The sequence below is a fragment of the Erpetoichthys calabaricus genome, chromosome 14 (assembly GCF_900747795.2).
Source record: "Erpetoichthys calabaricus chromosome 14, fErpCal1.3, whole genome shotgun sequence".
Classification (NCBI taxonomy): domain Eukaryota; kingdom Metazoa; phylum Chordata; class Cladistia; order Polypteriformes; family Polypteridae; genus Erpetoichthys; species Erpetoichthys calabaricus.
Genome location: NC_041407.2, coordinates 89,039,359 through 89,055,551, shown reverse-complemented (window position 1 = coordinate 89,055,551; position 16,193 = coordinate 89,039,359). Strand labels below are relative to the sequence as shown.

At 38.3% G+C, this 16,193-nt stretch overlaps 1 protein-coding gene across 2 annotated transcripts in view; it reads left to right on the top strand.

Moving 5' to 3' along the window:
• The window catches only part of luzp1 (leucine zipper protein 1), a 138,036-nt gene that overhangs the window by 89,658 nt on the left and 32,185 nt on the right, over positions 1-16,193 (top strand). The window contains exon 2 of one of the 2 annotated variants that reach the window (XM_028818858.2): positions 347-419. The exons of the other annotated variant lie outside the window; for it this stretch is intronic. The gene's annotated coding sequence lies outside the window, so the exon portion shown is untranslated. The remainder of the gene's footprint in view (positions 1-346; positions 420-16,193) is intronic. 2 annotated transcript variants of the gene reach the window in all.

Here is a 16,193-nt window from a genome sequence, read left to right as displayed (position 1 = left end):
GCAAGTTGTTTTAAACTGAAGCTTTTTCATTTTTGACTGGATCACCTGTCTCTTAAATTGTTCTCATGGGGTGATGTGTATTACAGAGCCATTTACTCTAACCAAGTAGTTCTTTCTGCAGCTGCAGTGAGGCCCACAAGCCCCTGAATTATGCCCCTCAATTTATTATTTAAAAGTGTGGCCTTAAATCTCCGTGTGGGTTTTTTTTTTTGGAGGCAAACCCATGGTGACCCTCCCTTCCTAAACAGGTGTTTGGAACAGACTGTAAAGAAGGGAAGGGGCCTCAGCTGGCTTTGTGTGGCTGGCATCCACCCTTCATTGAGTTTACTTCCTTGTCATTCCACAGCAGTTTTTCTGTCTGAGCAGAGAGCTTCAAAGTAATCTATGGCACTGCTTTCTTGTGACAAAGATAGGAGAGGGTGGGTGTAAAGTTCTGTTTTTTTTTTTTACTGCAGTATTATAAGTGATGCCTATTCGCATTTAAGATTAATCCGCTGCTTACGTTTAGCAGTTAGCCCTTGCCTTGCAGACACATTGGATCAATCGGCAGATGCTAATGCACGGTGAGAAAAGCTGATGTAGATTTTAGGTACAGCGAGGTGAAGTAATAATAAGGTTGGTGAATGCTGTTGATTACAGAAAATATCTGTCCTGTGCTCAGTGGGAAGCTCTCATCGTACAAGACTGTCATATTGGACTTTTGTTTTGTTTAATAATCAAAGGCAATCAGTTCAGACCTATATTATTCTTTTTGTTAAATGATCAGAGCCACTACTACACAACAGATCAGCATTACCTGCAATCGGGTTTATTTTGTGATTTATATAACCCATCACCTGACCTCCGTCCTGTTCATGAGTACCAACAACTGTCTCGATTGGAACATATGAGTGTCATATATTCCAATGTGGCACATGCACACACACCAGAACAATACCGAGTCACCTGCTCCACACTTCCTGGATTGTGGGCGAAAACCTGGCATGGAAAGGATTTAAAGGAATACATCACCCAAAAATGATATATATATATTTATAAGTTACTTAGCCCATATACTTTGTAGTGGTGGTCGAGAAAATTCTTAATGTCATGTTTTCATGCAGAATGGAGAGAAAAAAGTTTACGAAATAATAGTAGCCAACAGTGTCAGATGCTGTACCTATAGGTGGATTTAAGTATGAGTGGCATAGGCAGCCACATAGGGCAATATCTTGTTGGGGGTGACGTAGGGTGACCAAACCAAAAAAAAAAAAAAGCAAAGTTAAAAGGCATGTGATATGCATACAAGGGGGTCTATGACCTGCAATAACTGTACTTCAACAAATGATGTGAAAAACATCCACAGAAAAATAAATGTCACGTCGCATAATCCACATGCCAATTATCCAGTCGTATGCCCACAACATATAAAATGGATGCTTTTTTGCCAAAACATTGTTAAAAAGTTACTTCTGGAATAATCAGAGCACATCATAAACAGGAACTGAAGACAGGACTCTTCACCAACAAGGTCAATCCCATGAGGCTTTAGTTTTCTCTTCATGATGTACAGTGATTATTCTAAAAGTAAATAACAATATTTTAGCAAGAAACGTGCATTTTGCTCATTTTATGCATACGACTGGATAACTGACATGCTAGGCGACACAAATCAAGTGAGTCTTTCAGATCCTTTGTGGTTCTACAGCATTAGTCACTATTGGTTTCTATGCTATCATAAACTTTCTCCTCTCTTCATTGTGCATGAAACTATGAGATTAAAAACTTTTTTCAGTCATCACTACAAACCACATAGAAGGAGGAGGAGGTTGGGAACATGCACTGATACAGCAAATTGTCGCACCCACCAAACGGGTTAGTAACGTATAAAAAATATCATTGTTGGGTGGAGTAGTCCTTGAAGGTCTCTGGCACCATCTCCCAATGTACTGAAGCTTAGAGAACTGTATGATGTAAACTGCCACCAATCCTAACCCCATCTGTCAGTTACCGTGGCAATTCTGTCTTTTTGTATAATAAACCCACTTTTATAGTAATGTATTGAATTTATATACCGATTTCCTCAGTTATACAGTGAATACCATCCCATGAAGCTTTATAAGTGTGCTTATATCTGTTTACCTATCTATTGCCTGTCACCTTCAGGGTTACAGATACCAAAGCCTATTCTGGTAGCATGGGGTGCAACACAGGAATTTTATGTTTCCATACTCCTGTCAATCATGGAGAATCCACTGCATCCACTAAACAGTATCATCTCACCAGACAGAGGAGCAGCTTCAGTGACAGACTGAGGAGATCATTCCTCCCCCACACTATGCGACTGTTCAATTCAACTCGGGGAGGGGGGGTAAACGTTAACATTATACAAAGTTATTGTCTGTTTTTACCTGCTTTTTTATTACTCTTTAATTTAATATTGTTTTTTATCAGTATGCTGCTGCTGGAGTATGTGAATTTCCCCTTGGGATTAATAAACTATCTATCTATCTATCTATCTGTCTGTCTGTCTGTCTGTCTGTCTGTCTGTCTGTCTGTCTGTCTGTCTGTCTGTCATATAGTGCCTTTCATATCTATCTGTCTGTCTGTCATATAGTGCCTTTCATATCTATCTATCTGTCTGTCTGTCTGTCTGTCTGTCATATAGTGCCTTTCATATCTATCTATCTATCTATCTATCTATCTATCTATCTATCTATCTATCTATCTATCTATCTATCTAAATGTACTGTATATATTTAACTTTTTTAGTTTGGGATCTTGAACAAGTCATGTAACAAAAGAGACCTTGGTAAAGACCAAACCACCATCTTTTCATTTTCTCCAGCCAGTAGCTCACAATCAGAAAGTATTAATTTCTCCAATCCACCCAAAAATAAGTCAAAATGATACATACACCTTAATAATAATAATACATGTTACTTATATAGCACGTTTCCCATGCTCAAGGCGCTTACTTTAGCTAAACTCTATTCTGACTGCTTCACATATCTCTTAGTGTCAGTGTATGGTATGTAAACTTTTGATGAGGGCTTCTTTTCAAGCACACAAAAAGCCAATGGTGGCTCAGGTTGTGCTCAACTCAAAGAGGCCTGCATGCCCCTTGTGCTCCTAGGAGGGGAGGCACACGGGCATCCTCAAAGTAAACCAAGCGGAAACAAGGGAAAGGCTGGCCTTTGATGTCACTTCCTTTGTAAACTACTGGTATCTGACTTTTCTGGCCAAGGTAAACAAGGGGATGTTGGAGACATAGGGCTTAGAAGTGCAGTCCCTACGTAAGTGGTTTTTTTTTTTTTTTTTTTTTAGCAGTGCCAGCATCTGCCTTTCAAACAACAAATCAATAGCAGCCGACATTCCCTTTCACTGCTCACAATTTTGATTACCTGACAATTTTCTTATAACTCTTATCAAGAGTCATGGATAGCAGCAGAAACCATTTCATGTACCTTGACGAGTACATTTATAAATGATGATGTGGGACAGGCTACATCCCATACTTGAAAAAGCAGTTTTGCTATAAAAGTATTAGTACTGCTTTTTGTACGCTTGGGAGGTGAGGAGTGTACTTATTTTCCACACTTCATAAAAAGTTTGAAGAGCTCTGGAAGTAGGCTGAGGCGCTGCTTGGGAGCTATGGCTCTGCACCAACTGCAGCGGCTGCTGCTTCTGTTCCCAGCTGTCTTTCACATCTGGCCCCTTCTTGAACTCTTAGTGATAGTAATGCTAAACTTGAAAATGGAGATGCTCTGACAAAAACCGTTTCTGAAGGGCTTTTTTGTTAGGTGGTCAATTTTTTTCTACTAAACATAAAGTAATCTGTCTGAAGATACAAGTTAAATATTCTGGTCGCGTTAAGCCTGTAATCAGTTGTGTTTAAATGTTAGTTTCTCTGGTATAAAGCTGATAATTTTACATCAAAAACATGAAACCTGGGTTTATGTTACAAAGCAATGTAAGGTAACACCCTGTCTCCACATTTCCAGCCACATGATAGCAATGTGCCCTGTATAAGTTCACCCCTCTGTTTCCATTTACATTCAAGGATATGAGAGTTTCCATTTCATCATTAGGCATTATGATTTCATTTCAGTGAGAGTGTTCAGTGCAAGTCCAGAAAAGAAAATTCAGGATTGGACAGGGAACTTTTATTTATTTATTTATTTAAATGTAATTTTAATTGATTTGGATAAAAAAAGTTTATATGTGCTTGTGAGTAAACAATGTTGGTACTAGAAGTAATGAATATATTCATTCTTTAATTAAAGACACAAATAGGAAATTGGTAATTGTCAAATCAAAAATATTTCTACCTTCATTTACTTCTCAACAAACTGCTGGACCATATGGTGCCCCGATCCTGTCTCTGATTGCACTTCTATGATCGTCAAGCATCAGTTCTCTTAATGAGCTCAATTCACAGACAGCCACTGTGGGATGAACACTAATGTCTGTATTACCAAGTTTTAAGTGCTTTACCCGTCATCTGACATTGGTAGTGTAGATGCTGGCGTCTCCATATTCACATTAAAGCCGTACATTAATGTCAACAACGGACATTTCCTCCTCCACAAGACTTTCATTCCTGGCATATTGTTGAAAAGATACGTCCTTTCAGCAATTTTCTCACACTGTAGTATCAGCACACGGCTGATGCTGGTGATATCCTTTCTCATTTAGCTTTGAGAAGATGGTTAGAATAAGTAGTTATGATACCATACTTTACAATGCTGCCAGACATTCCTTGGTAATAATATGTCCACTGTTTGTGGTACAGCCTGCATACACATGTAGCATATATAAGTATTTGTATTTGCATCATTAGATGTATGCATACAGATCAGTTCTAGTTGGGGAGCATGCACTGGTACACCACACGACAAAACAGCTCCTGGTTGGCAGCACCCCAGGTAAACACGTGGTCCAGTCCCACCCTCCGGAAATGACCCTGTCTCTGCCACAGGCAGGTGTTACATGGGTGTCCCCTTGACCTTTTCCTGCCACTCAGGTCCTCAACAATGACACAGTACCGAAGGATTCCAGTCTTTACCTCAGATCACTAGATAGCGTCCATGTCTCGCAACCGTAATAGCAAGACAGGAAGCACCAGGACTCTAAAGACTCAGACCTTCATCCTTTTGTAAAGATATCAAGAGTGCCATACACCCGTTTCCAGCATCTTCATGACCCCCTACCCCCATGTTCTCCCAGTCCGTCTACTGACTTCATAGTAATAGTCACCAGAGGCATGAATGTCACTGACGAGGTAAGTAAATCTCATGACAAGGTCAACACTCTCTCTGCAGACCGACAAACTTCTGATGGCTGTGCCTAAGAGGTCATTAAAGGCCTGGATCTTGGTTTTTATCAGGACACTCGCAAGTCCAGACACTCAGACTCCTTACTCAGTCTTTTGAGTGCCATAATCAGAGCCTCATTGACTCCTCAAAGGTCACAGCATTGTCAGTAAATTCAAGATCAGTGAATCTTTCTTCATCAACAGATGCTCCACAGCCACTGGACCCCACAACCTTGCCCAACACCCAATCCATGCAAGCACTGAACAGAGTAGCAGCAAACTCCAGAATCAACTAGGAAAAACATACAGGTTCTGCCTCCACTCTGCACAGCACTCACAGTACCAGTGTACAGTTCGGCCATGACATCCAGCAAGTCTCAGGATGTCACACAGGACAGCTCGGTCAACTGAGTCGAACGCTCTATAAAAATCGAGAAAGGCTAAAAGAAACTGCCAATATTTGCGTTTGTGCCCCATGAGGTCCCTCAGTGCCAGGATGCAGTCGATGGTAGACTTCTTAGGCATAAAACCAGACTGTTCCGGTCACTGGTAGTTGAGCAGGTGATCATGGATCCTACTGAGGATCTGTGGTATCTGGGGGTGAACTTCTCCAGGCAGATGGTAAGGCTGTCCTTCTGGCATTGCAAGCAATCTTTGCTTCAATTTGGAAGACGGGCATCATCCCAACTGACTGGAAAACGGGACTTATCATCCCTATCTGGAAGGGTGATCGCCTGGATTTCGGCAACTACAGGGGGATAACAGTGCTGTCGGTGCCAGGTAACATCCTTGCTAGGGTCATCCTCAATGGGATCTGTGATCACTTGCTCATGTATGCATGCCATATAATGTAAGCAGTATGTGCATGTGTGTGTATGTAGATAAATACAGTCTGTGAGTCATCATTCATATATATATATATATATATATATATATATATATATATATATATATATATATATATATATATGTATATGTATATATATATATATGTATGTATATGTATATATATGTATATATGCATAAAATGAATGAGGTATGGAGGAATATTTCAGACAATAAATAAAAGTACTGTGAAATATGACAATAAAGTAAAAGAACATAAAATGTGAGCATAAATAATAAATGTGTCATACAAAATGTATTTTGTTGCTTATATATGTATTTATTTTGTCCCTAATATTTCTCCAAACATAGCATGAAATATGGCTTGAATTTAAAACTGTCACCGTCACGCATCAAAGCTGAGAGGGTGGGCTGCAGCAAGTACTGTTTTTTGATTGGTGAGTCGTATATGCATGTTGACTACGAGTGCAAGAAAAAGTTACCCAGAATTCCTTTACAAAGTGGTGACTTTAATTCTGTAAATTCCAAATTCATTGTTAGGAGCCTGAGTCTGAAATGTGTATTATAAAGGTGTAACACTGATTACCATTTAAAACACAGCGCAGGGATTTTTTCACTAAGTTTAGTTTGAAGATGGCTCTAGAATAAAAACTGTTTTTGAGTCTGGAGGTGGATGTTTTTATGGTCCAGTAGCATCTCCCAGAAGGCAGTATGGTTAAGAGATGATGGTACGTTTTAGTGGTGTCTTTCACAATGCCGTTTGATTTGCAAAGGCATCGTGATCTAAAAATGTCCTCTAGTGAGGGCAAATGGTATCTGTACACAGTTTACCACTCTATGAAGAGCCTTACTGACCTGCTGTGAAGAAAAGATGTGCTCATAATCAGAAAGCCAGTTAGTCACTTGAGCTGATGTAGGTCTAACTTGGCTTGAGTAGCTAAGACAGTTACTTTCCACAATTTGCCCAGGGTGTAAACTGAGTTAATGTTCTGGAAGCCAAGTGGGAGACGTACTGTGAGGGAAGCACTAACCAAAGATCAACTGGCCAGAGTAGTAGAGACACAAATATTTTCTCCCAGACATGTAACTGACAGCCTTTCCCCAGAAGCTAACTGCTGCCATTTAGATACGGTGATTCACTGGCAGAGTGGATGCACGTTTATGAAACACACATACATATTGTGTTAAATTAAAAAAAAAAAAATTTTAAAAATCAGAATGGCACAAAAATGTTTAAAAAAAATGCAATACACACTAGGACACAGCCTCTTATAAAGATACACTTGTACCCACTATGGCTAATTTGTGCCACTGGTGGATTAGTCTTTGCCTCTAGAAGTAAGCCAGTGTTCAAGGCACTTTGGTCCATTGTCAGATTGTTACCCAGCAGTATGTGCTTTGTGATGCCTTTCTAAGTAGTTAAATTCACCAGATTTCGATATGCATTGCCAGTACTCTTTTGGATTCAAGTCCAGTCGTACAACCAATTGGCTGTCCTGATATACAGATGTTTCTGTGACTCCAGAGATAACTAATTTTTTGGTTTTCCTACTAAGTATCATTTTGTTGAGGCTTTGTTGAGGCTCTGGAACACTGACCTTAATGTGTTATAGCATCTGTTTTCTTTTTCTATAGAATTACAAATTTTTATTTATTTATTTTTAGAATAAGTGAATTGTCATTCAGATTCTATACTTCTTTATTTCCACTCGCACAAAGACACCATAAGGGCCTCTGATAATGCCGAACACCTCAATGCAGCTGCCATTGTTTGGTGATTTATGAAGCAAAAGTAGGGCTGACTCCCAGGCTAAGGGCAATGCAAATTCATTCTTCAAACCAACACCCTCTGCGCATAGCTGGTTGTTGAATTCTGCAATGCAGGTAGCAGGCAGAGGCATACAGCCTCTCGGCAGAATTTTATGAGCTGCTGGCTGGGGTGGTGCACAGTAACTCATTCAGCTGAGGTGGCTCTGCTTTTTACAGGCAGTTTAATTTGCTGTGTCAGCTTGAAGAGGAGCAGAGTAGAAACTAGAGACAGAATCTGAACATGGTGGAGGGAGAAGGAGAGGGGAACTGAACACGTTATACTGTCGACAGAATGAACGCTTGACTTTTTAATAATGTAATAAAGGTGGCCTCCGTGCTATGTAGGCCAGCTTATTTATCTGGAATTCCTGGGTTTACATTCTGGTGTTTGATTGTTGGCTTGTCTGGACTTTGCATTTGTCAGCTTGTCTGGCTATAAACTGCATATGCTGTACAATAACCATAATGTTATGTTACAGCATTCTAAGAGTCCCCTCCTTGTCATTTATCAGCAGGGTTCCCAGACTCTGCACCTTCTGAAAAGGTTGCAATGGTTACAGGTTTTTGCTGTAGCTTCTGTATTACGCCGAAACTAATGCATAACTTTAACAAAATATGTCATTTAATATTGAATCCTGTCTTGTTACACAACGCATTTTAGGATGTCACACCTGAGTTGATAAGAGTTCCAGTAAAACATTCGGAAGAGCAATATGGGCGCTTCCAGGAAAACCTTTGTTGCACCTACTCTTTCAGTTGATGGTAATGCATTATTCGGTATTTTACACATCCAAACATTGTAGCAATATGTTCACAGATAGAAGTTGGACAGTACTGAATATGACTGATTTAATGAGACACAAAAAGACAGTAGTGCTAAATACATTATAGTACTACAACTTTCAGTTACTATTTAATGGTGCAGGCATCCAGGATTTTCCGGCTGCGGTCGGTGCAGATCTCATTTTTAGTAGGAAATCTGACTTGTGGTGGCATTGCAGTTGAAAATTCCTACTTGGAACAAGGGCTGTGGAGTTAGAGTCATGGAGTTGGAATTAATTATTGGGTTACTAGAGAGAGTCTGTGACAATGTACCGACACTGACTAAATGTAAATTGTAATAATATGTGTTAAAATTTCCAATTTGACATATACTGATTCGATTAAACTATTTTTTTCTTCTAGACTTTAGATAAAAGTGTAGTTTATTTTTTTTACATTTTCTAAGTTTCGTCTTATGATTAATGTTACTTAGTGCTTGATACAGCCTTTAAACCCAGACTTTAACAGGTTAAAATGCTAAAAAGTAGCCTGATGATTCACTCTGGCAGGGGTGAGTGAAATGCCTGCTATCTGGTATGTTCTGTGCTTTCAATCACTATAGTAAATATATTAGACTAATTACAAACAGAGGTGTCGGAGTTGGTGGTACCAGAAATTGAAGCGTTGCAGTTGAAGGTTTTGTGTACCGACTCCACAGCCCTGGCTCGAACTCAGAAATTCCGACTTCCCACTTTAAATGGAATGCAGCATTAATAAAGTGGATCCAGGATGTTACTTTAAAATAAGGTTAACAAGAACACTGGGACACTTTTGGAAACTTAATAAGGGCATATTTTGCACTAATATTAGTTTGTTTTCACACAGAGAACCATAGACACATGGAACAGATTAGCAAGTAATGTTGGGGAATGAAGGATTTTAGGAATCTTCAGAACTTGACTAGATGATATTTTGGAGAAATTAGGCCAATAGGATTGGTGAGCTTTGTTGGACGGAATGGACTATTCTCGTTACATTTTTAATTTACAGCATATTTTTATTCTGATGCTGTAAAAGGTGGTGCAGTGGTAAGGAAAGGTGCTAACATCTCCAGGGACCTGGGCCCAATTTCAAGGGTTGTATTATGAGTGTTCTCCAATACTTTGCTTTTCTTTCATGTTTAGTGACTACTTGGTGTCTCTAAATTAGCCTGGTATGAGAGTGCCCTGTAATGACTTAGATCTAGGTTTGATTCTTTTAGAACATTAGGACAATAATGACAAGAAGGGCTATTCAGCCCAGCATAGCTTGTCAGTGTATTCACTTAACCCTTGCAAAATAACATAAAGTTGAGTTTTGAAGGTCCTCAAAGTCCTTCTGTTTGTCACACTATTTGCTGACTTATTCTTTGAATCTATTATTCTCTTTGTGAAAAAGTATGTAAGAAATTTACTTATAACAAGTTCATTTCTGTCACTATTGTCCCTTATTGAAAAACTAATTTTTGAAGGAACATGTGGCGTCCTCCATATGATTCTCTTCACAATTTTGAACACTTCATTCATGTAACCTCTTAAACTCAGAAGGCTTTAACATCTTCAGTCTTTCTTAATAGTGCATACCTAAGAATACTTGAATCAATGAAGTTGTCCTTCTCAAGACTTTCTCTAGTGCTGCTTTGTCCGTTTTTGTCATATGAAGACCAAAGCTACACACAGTATTGCAGATGAGGCCTCACTATTGTGTCTTACAGTTTAAGCATAACCACCCATGATGTGTACTCTACACATTTTGCTGTATAATTCAACATCCTATTAAGCCTTTGTAATGTATGTACACTATCTTGTTTCTGATCTGTCACAATATCGTACGGAATAAGTGGGTTCAAAGGGGAAACTTCACACAGGCTGGAACTAACCTGGTATTTGAGCCCCTGGTCGCAGGAGCGGTGAGGCTACAGCACTAACAGCCATGCCACTGTGCCACTTTTCTCCATACACTTGTATTCTGTTTTTAATGTTTTCTATAAAATAATATTTTGAAAGTGCTTATCATAAAGTTAACTGCTCTAGTCTCTAAAAATCAAAAGATTTATTTCCATCCATATTTTACTGAAAGTTGCAGTATGACAAAGAAAAAAATATGTGCTCCACTAACCTCAATTCGCAGCACCTCATCTCTGATAAGGTGCATTAACTTAATGTTAAGCATATTTAACAAAAACTCTTTAAACTGCACAGGGAGACATTCAGTGTGAAGAGTGAATTTGCCCATGACCTTGGCTTGAGGTTGTTTAGCGTCACTGAAGGAAGACAGGAGTCACACATATTTAAGCCGGGTGTGGTGCACGACACAGCATGAGAGAGCGAGGCACAGGCACGTCGCATCACTTGAAAGCAGAAATCCGCAGTACCTCTGCAGAGAATGTGAAGAAGGCTGCAGTGTAGCCCCCCCACCTCTGATGAAGAATCAAGCAGCTGCTTTCCTCATTAGTTTGCCAGCACAATCTTGTTATCAGGCTTTAGGCCTCCATGCCAGAGACAGTGTGTAGAAAAAAAAATATCATCTTATAGCTGAATTTATGCAAAGAATAAGTAGTTCCCCTAAAAGAGTGATATTAAGGAAAGTTATTAACAATATTGAAACATTTTCATGTTTACTTAATGGTTCACTTTGATGCTCTTAAAGCTGTCACCATTCGGCCTGCTGATTCACTGACTCTCACCTTTAACCGTAGCACGTTTAGTCTTTAGTGCAGAAAGCCCAAGATTTAATAGCCATGCATTTAATTCTACAATGTCAATACATTTAAGACCTGTCTTGGGATGGGAGTGCTTTGTGGAAAACCCACTCACAGTCATTATTCAAAATGTGGCAATCGCAGGAAAGTAATATGAATTAAAGTTAAAATAGTGCAGAATCCATACATCTGCATCCATTTCAAGTATGCTGCTGTGGAAAAAAAAAAATCTGGGCAAGTTAGTTGGGAAACGAGCAGGGATCCATATGCTGAGAAGTGACAACATAACTGTATGGTGCAGTGTGATGCTAATTATCGGCCATCTTCTAACATGCTTTCTAATTTGGTGTGACGAGCAAAGATGGATTAGCTGTCCACTTCAAGTTCATGATGGTGAAATAGGCCTGTCCTATGTACAGCTGGCTACCCTCTGGCACACTTAGAATGCGAGTGTGGCACATTCTGATTTTGTTTTTTTTTTTTCATATTTAATGTACAGTTATTCTAATGATTAAAGAATGAACTTGAAGTACAGTGTTCTTCAACACGTTCCTCCATGCTGAAGAAGAGCAATATGAAACATCTGGAGCTATGAGAATAATCGTTTATACATAACGTATATATGTATACATTACACACACTTATGGATATATACACACACTCACACTGTATATAGTACATACTGTATATTTATATACTTATATACTTTGTTAAATGTAGTCATTTTGCGCACATTACTGCTGATGAGCGCAGTATGTTTACAATGATTTCAGATATTCACTGGGAAGAAAAAAGTGCAATATAAACACAAAATAAACAGAAAAACATCATACAGTATATACATAAATTATACAGTAAACAAATATGTACAGGGTAGATAAGTCTAAATTCAGATTACCCTAGATCAATTGCATTCAACAAATGATCACTCAATAAGAAAACAATAACTACTTCATATGAATAAAGGATGTTTAAAAATGGGTTATCATACAGGATTTGACAGTCCACTTGACATAGCTAAGTGCTCTGCAATTTCTGAATGACGTGTCAGAATCAAAGTGAAAGAAAAAGCGGACATGTTATTAACCACAATGTAGCCTATAAGACCTGGACATGTGAACACGATCCTGTCAGACTGCAGACATGTACAGTTTTAGTTCAAGTTGCAAATTTATTGTCATGTGCAGAAATACAGAGAAACTCTGACCAACGTGCAACACATCGCCACTCACCACCATCAAATCAGGGCAGAATGTATCAACAGTCAGAAATTTTTCACTAAATGTTAATGTTGTGAATAACGGGAGTATCAAGAGTGCCATAAGTCATAATAATTAGAAAATAATTATAAACATCAGGGCAAGGTTAAGTTTTTATTAACAATAATAATATAATTGTCAATGTTGTTATAGTTAGTATTACCAGCAACTCTAAATTGGCCAGAAACTTGTTGGTGTCACTGTGTGGTTGAGTGTGTCCTGCAATGTACTGTTGACCTGACCCAAGTTGGTTCCTGCCATACACTCAGTGCTGTTGGGATAAATTATGTCTCTCTGACCCAGTAGGAAAAAAAATGCAAATTCATAAAAAGTAATGAATGGATAGTTTACCTGTGGAATTGCCTGTGTGGACCGACAAATGAGGTACAGCAAATCCAGCAAGAAAAAATGTCTTGAAGATAGTAAACTAAGAATTAGTCATGCAGCAAAGACCAAGCTGTATCATTTCTGACCATATGGCAATGTAGGGGCTGAGTGTTCTGTTGATCCTTGTCATGAAAGGCTCCAAAAGACTGAAATTAAAAAGTGAAGATTTCCCAAGAGAGACAGAAGAAGAAGAAACAAAGCCCAAGCAAATTAGCATCAATAACAAGTTTCACAATGATTTTTCCTAAGGCAAATATCCATTGCTGGACAACAAACAGGTGGAGTGAACAAACTATTGAAAATCTGGGTATTTGGACACCAAAGACATTTTTTTTTAAAAAGTAAATTTCATGAAATAGACAGGCTAAAAGGAAGATCAGTTTGCCACATCAGCTTAACCCTTGTATATATGAGACCTGTAGGAAACACTATTACATACTTTGGGGCATTAGTGACCCAGCATATATATTCATATAAATGAAGCCACAAATAACCATAATTGTGCCAATGTTTATTGAATACTTCTTCCCTAAACATTACATATTATTTTAAACTAAATTAACACTAATGTTTTAATATTTCCCATAAAACCGAAATAATAACAGATTACACAGGCATACTGTTCTACTCGGGACAATTATCACAGACCAGTTACATGTTTGTGAGCATTGCAGTGTGGCTCCTGAAACACCACTGTGGTCAGCTATTTTTCAATCCAGTGATACCAAACGTATGTTATGCCGTCCATTTTTTCTTCTATAAAAAGATGTTTCATGTGTTGTGGCATGTGCTGTTTCACTCTGTACAGCTGCTTGCTGAACTTCACCTTCACTTTCCTCCTCCTCCTCCTTCTCCTCATCTGAGTTCTGCCTCTCTACAATTCCCTGCCCAGAACATTCAGGGACTGATTTATCAGAAGTATCTCACTGCGCTATCTCACTCTGTTGTTCATTGGTTGTCTCCCAGCTATGGTGCCTCTGAGTCTCTCTCTGACTTGTCATCTGGCATCAACAACAGGACATTTTTCAAGGGCTTGCTGTGTGGATAAGCTTCACAGCATTTCTTTTCTTATGCATTAATTCTGTAAATTATTAAATACCTAAAGGATAAGCAAGAATATAGGAACAGAGCTGTAAGGAACATATACAGATATAATGAAATCCTGAAAAATATCTTTGCATGCCTATCCGACAGCCTTGGTGTCACAGTCACTCCTAACCCATTAACAACTGTGTTTGGTGGACTTCTAGAGAGGCTTGAAGAAGAGATGGACAAACAAGCAGTAATTGCCTTTACCTCCAACTAGCAAGTAGACTTATCTTATTCAACTGGAACAATCCCACCCTACCACTGTTAAGTCAGCGGGTTACGGATGTTCTATGCTATTTGAAAAAATCAAATTCTCACATAGAGGATCTGTTCAAAACTTTTATAAAATATGGTATGATCTAAACAATAAGATTTTAGAATCAGCTTCTACATCGGGGATAAGGATACTCTTCCTTCCTTGTTGTTTGTAAAGATTTGCTTTGGTTGTTGGCTCTCCTTACTTTCTCTTGGGTGGTATGTTAAGTTTGACTTGATTGAATGGAATTTTATTCACTTCTAATTAAAATCAATAAAAATAATAATAAAAAAAAAAAAAAAACGTGATAAAAAGCACATTTTCTTCAATTACTGTTTACAAATGCAGCACATAAAATGTGCATGTAAAAATACCATAGTACAGAGTAAATAATCAAAATAACATAATTTTTAAATATTTTGGCATATTTTTGGTAGGAAATCATTGCTGATGAAATAAATGAGATATACCTGGGGAACTGCAACCACACTGTATGATATGATCCCATGAGAGCTTTAAACATGACGTCACAGGTCACTAGCGACCAGCGGTACAGTATGTATACAGGGGTTAACTGGTAATGAGTGAGAAGTTGCCTTATAAACAATTTACATAAAGTTGACACAGATGTATAATTTGGCTGAATGGATTCTCACTAGTTCTTTCTTCCAAAGTCTGTTTTTATCTTTACATTTTTTATTTGTTGAGTATTTGCCTTATTATGATTGTCATTTGTCATTGCTAGTTCAACCTCCAGCTCCCCAAATCTCCTCCCAAGACTGACATTAAATGGCAGGTTATACTGTATATCAGGTTATTATTACAAAACCAAGATCTTCTGTATGTGGGCCTTTCCTTGGAGAGTTATCTCATTGATTTGAGCTAGACTCATCTTGCCAAGACATTTACTGCGGTATCACTGGAACTCAGTCATCATGGGTCTGGTTGTTCTAACAATATGCAGTATCACATGGGTCTTTGTTTTCCATGATTGACCAATTTCATGCTGTAGGTCCGTCAGTTGTCAATAATGTCTGTGGACAAGAAATGTTTATCTTTGTATTTTACTTATTCAGTCAGCTTCTAAAGATTATTATATCTTTGATAACTTCCCTTGTCTGATATTTCAATGAATAATAATTAGTAACAATAATGATACATTTGCACATATACAGTATGCAGTCAACTCTCTGTCCCTGCAATTTGATAACTGTTGCCTATAAGGGAATACTAGAAATGGGATAAAAAGATAAGAAATACATTTCTGTTGTGTTTAGAGAAAATGGACACTAGCACTTGGGAAAAACGCAGGATTCAAATATGGGGGAAATATACTAAAACGTGCAGTAAATCAGAGATGAAAAGAGCCACACTAAAAGAGCCTTTCATTTTGGGATCTGTGCTGGTAGTAGTGGGGCTCTTAACGCTGAGCTGGCAAGCTCACTGCCACGGTGGTTTATTGATCTCTCCTTAATCCTTCCACCATTTGGAGTTTTATGTTATTTTGTGCATTGCCCCACCCTGCCTTTCCTTTATGTGTAGTTTAGCTTAAGCTTCTCTTCCAGATGAAACTAAAAAACTGTTGCAGGGAGAAAACATTTATTGCTAAAAGTATTCAACTTCAGAATATTACATGGTTTCAATCCAGATGTCAAACAAATGTGTTATGAAGGACTTTCAGAATTCTAAAAGATCTAATATTTTTTGTGTCATTGTGCATGATGTACATACAAGTGCAATTACATGGGA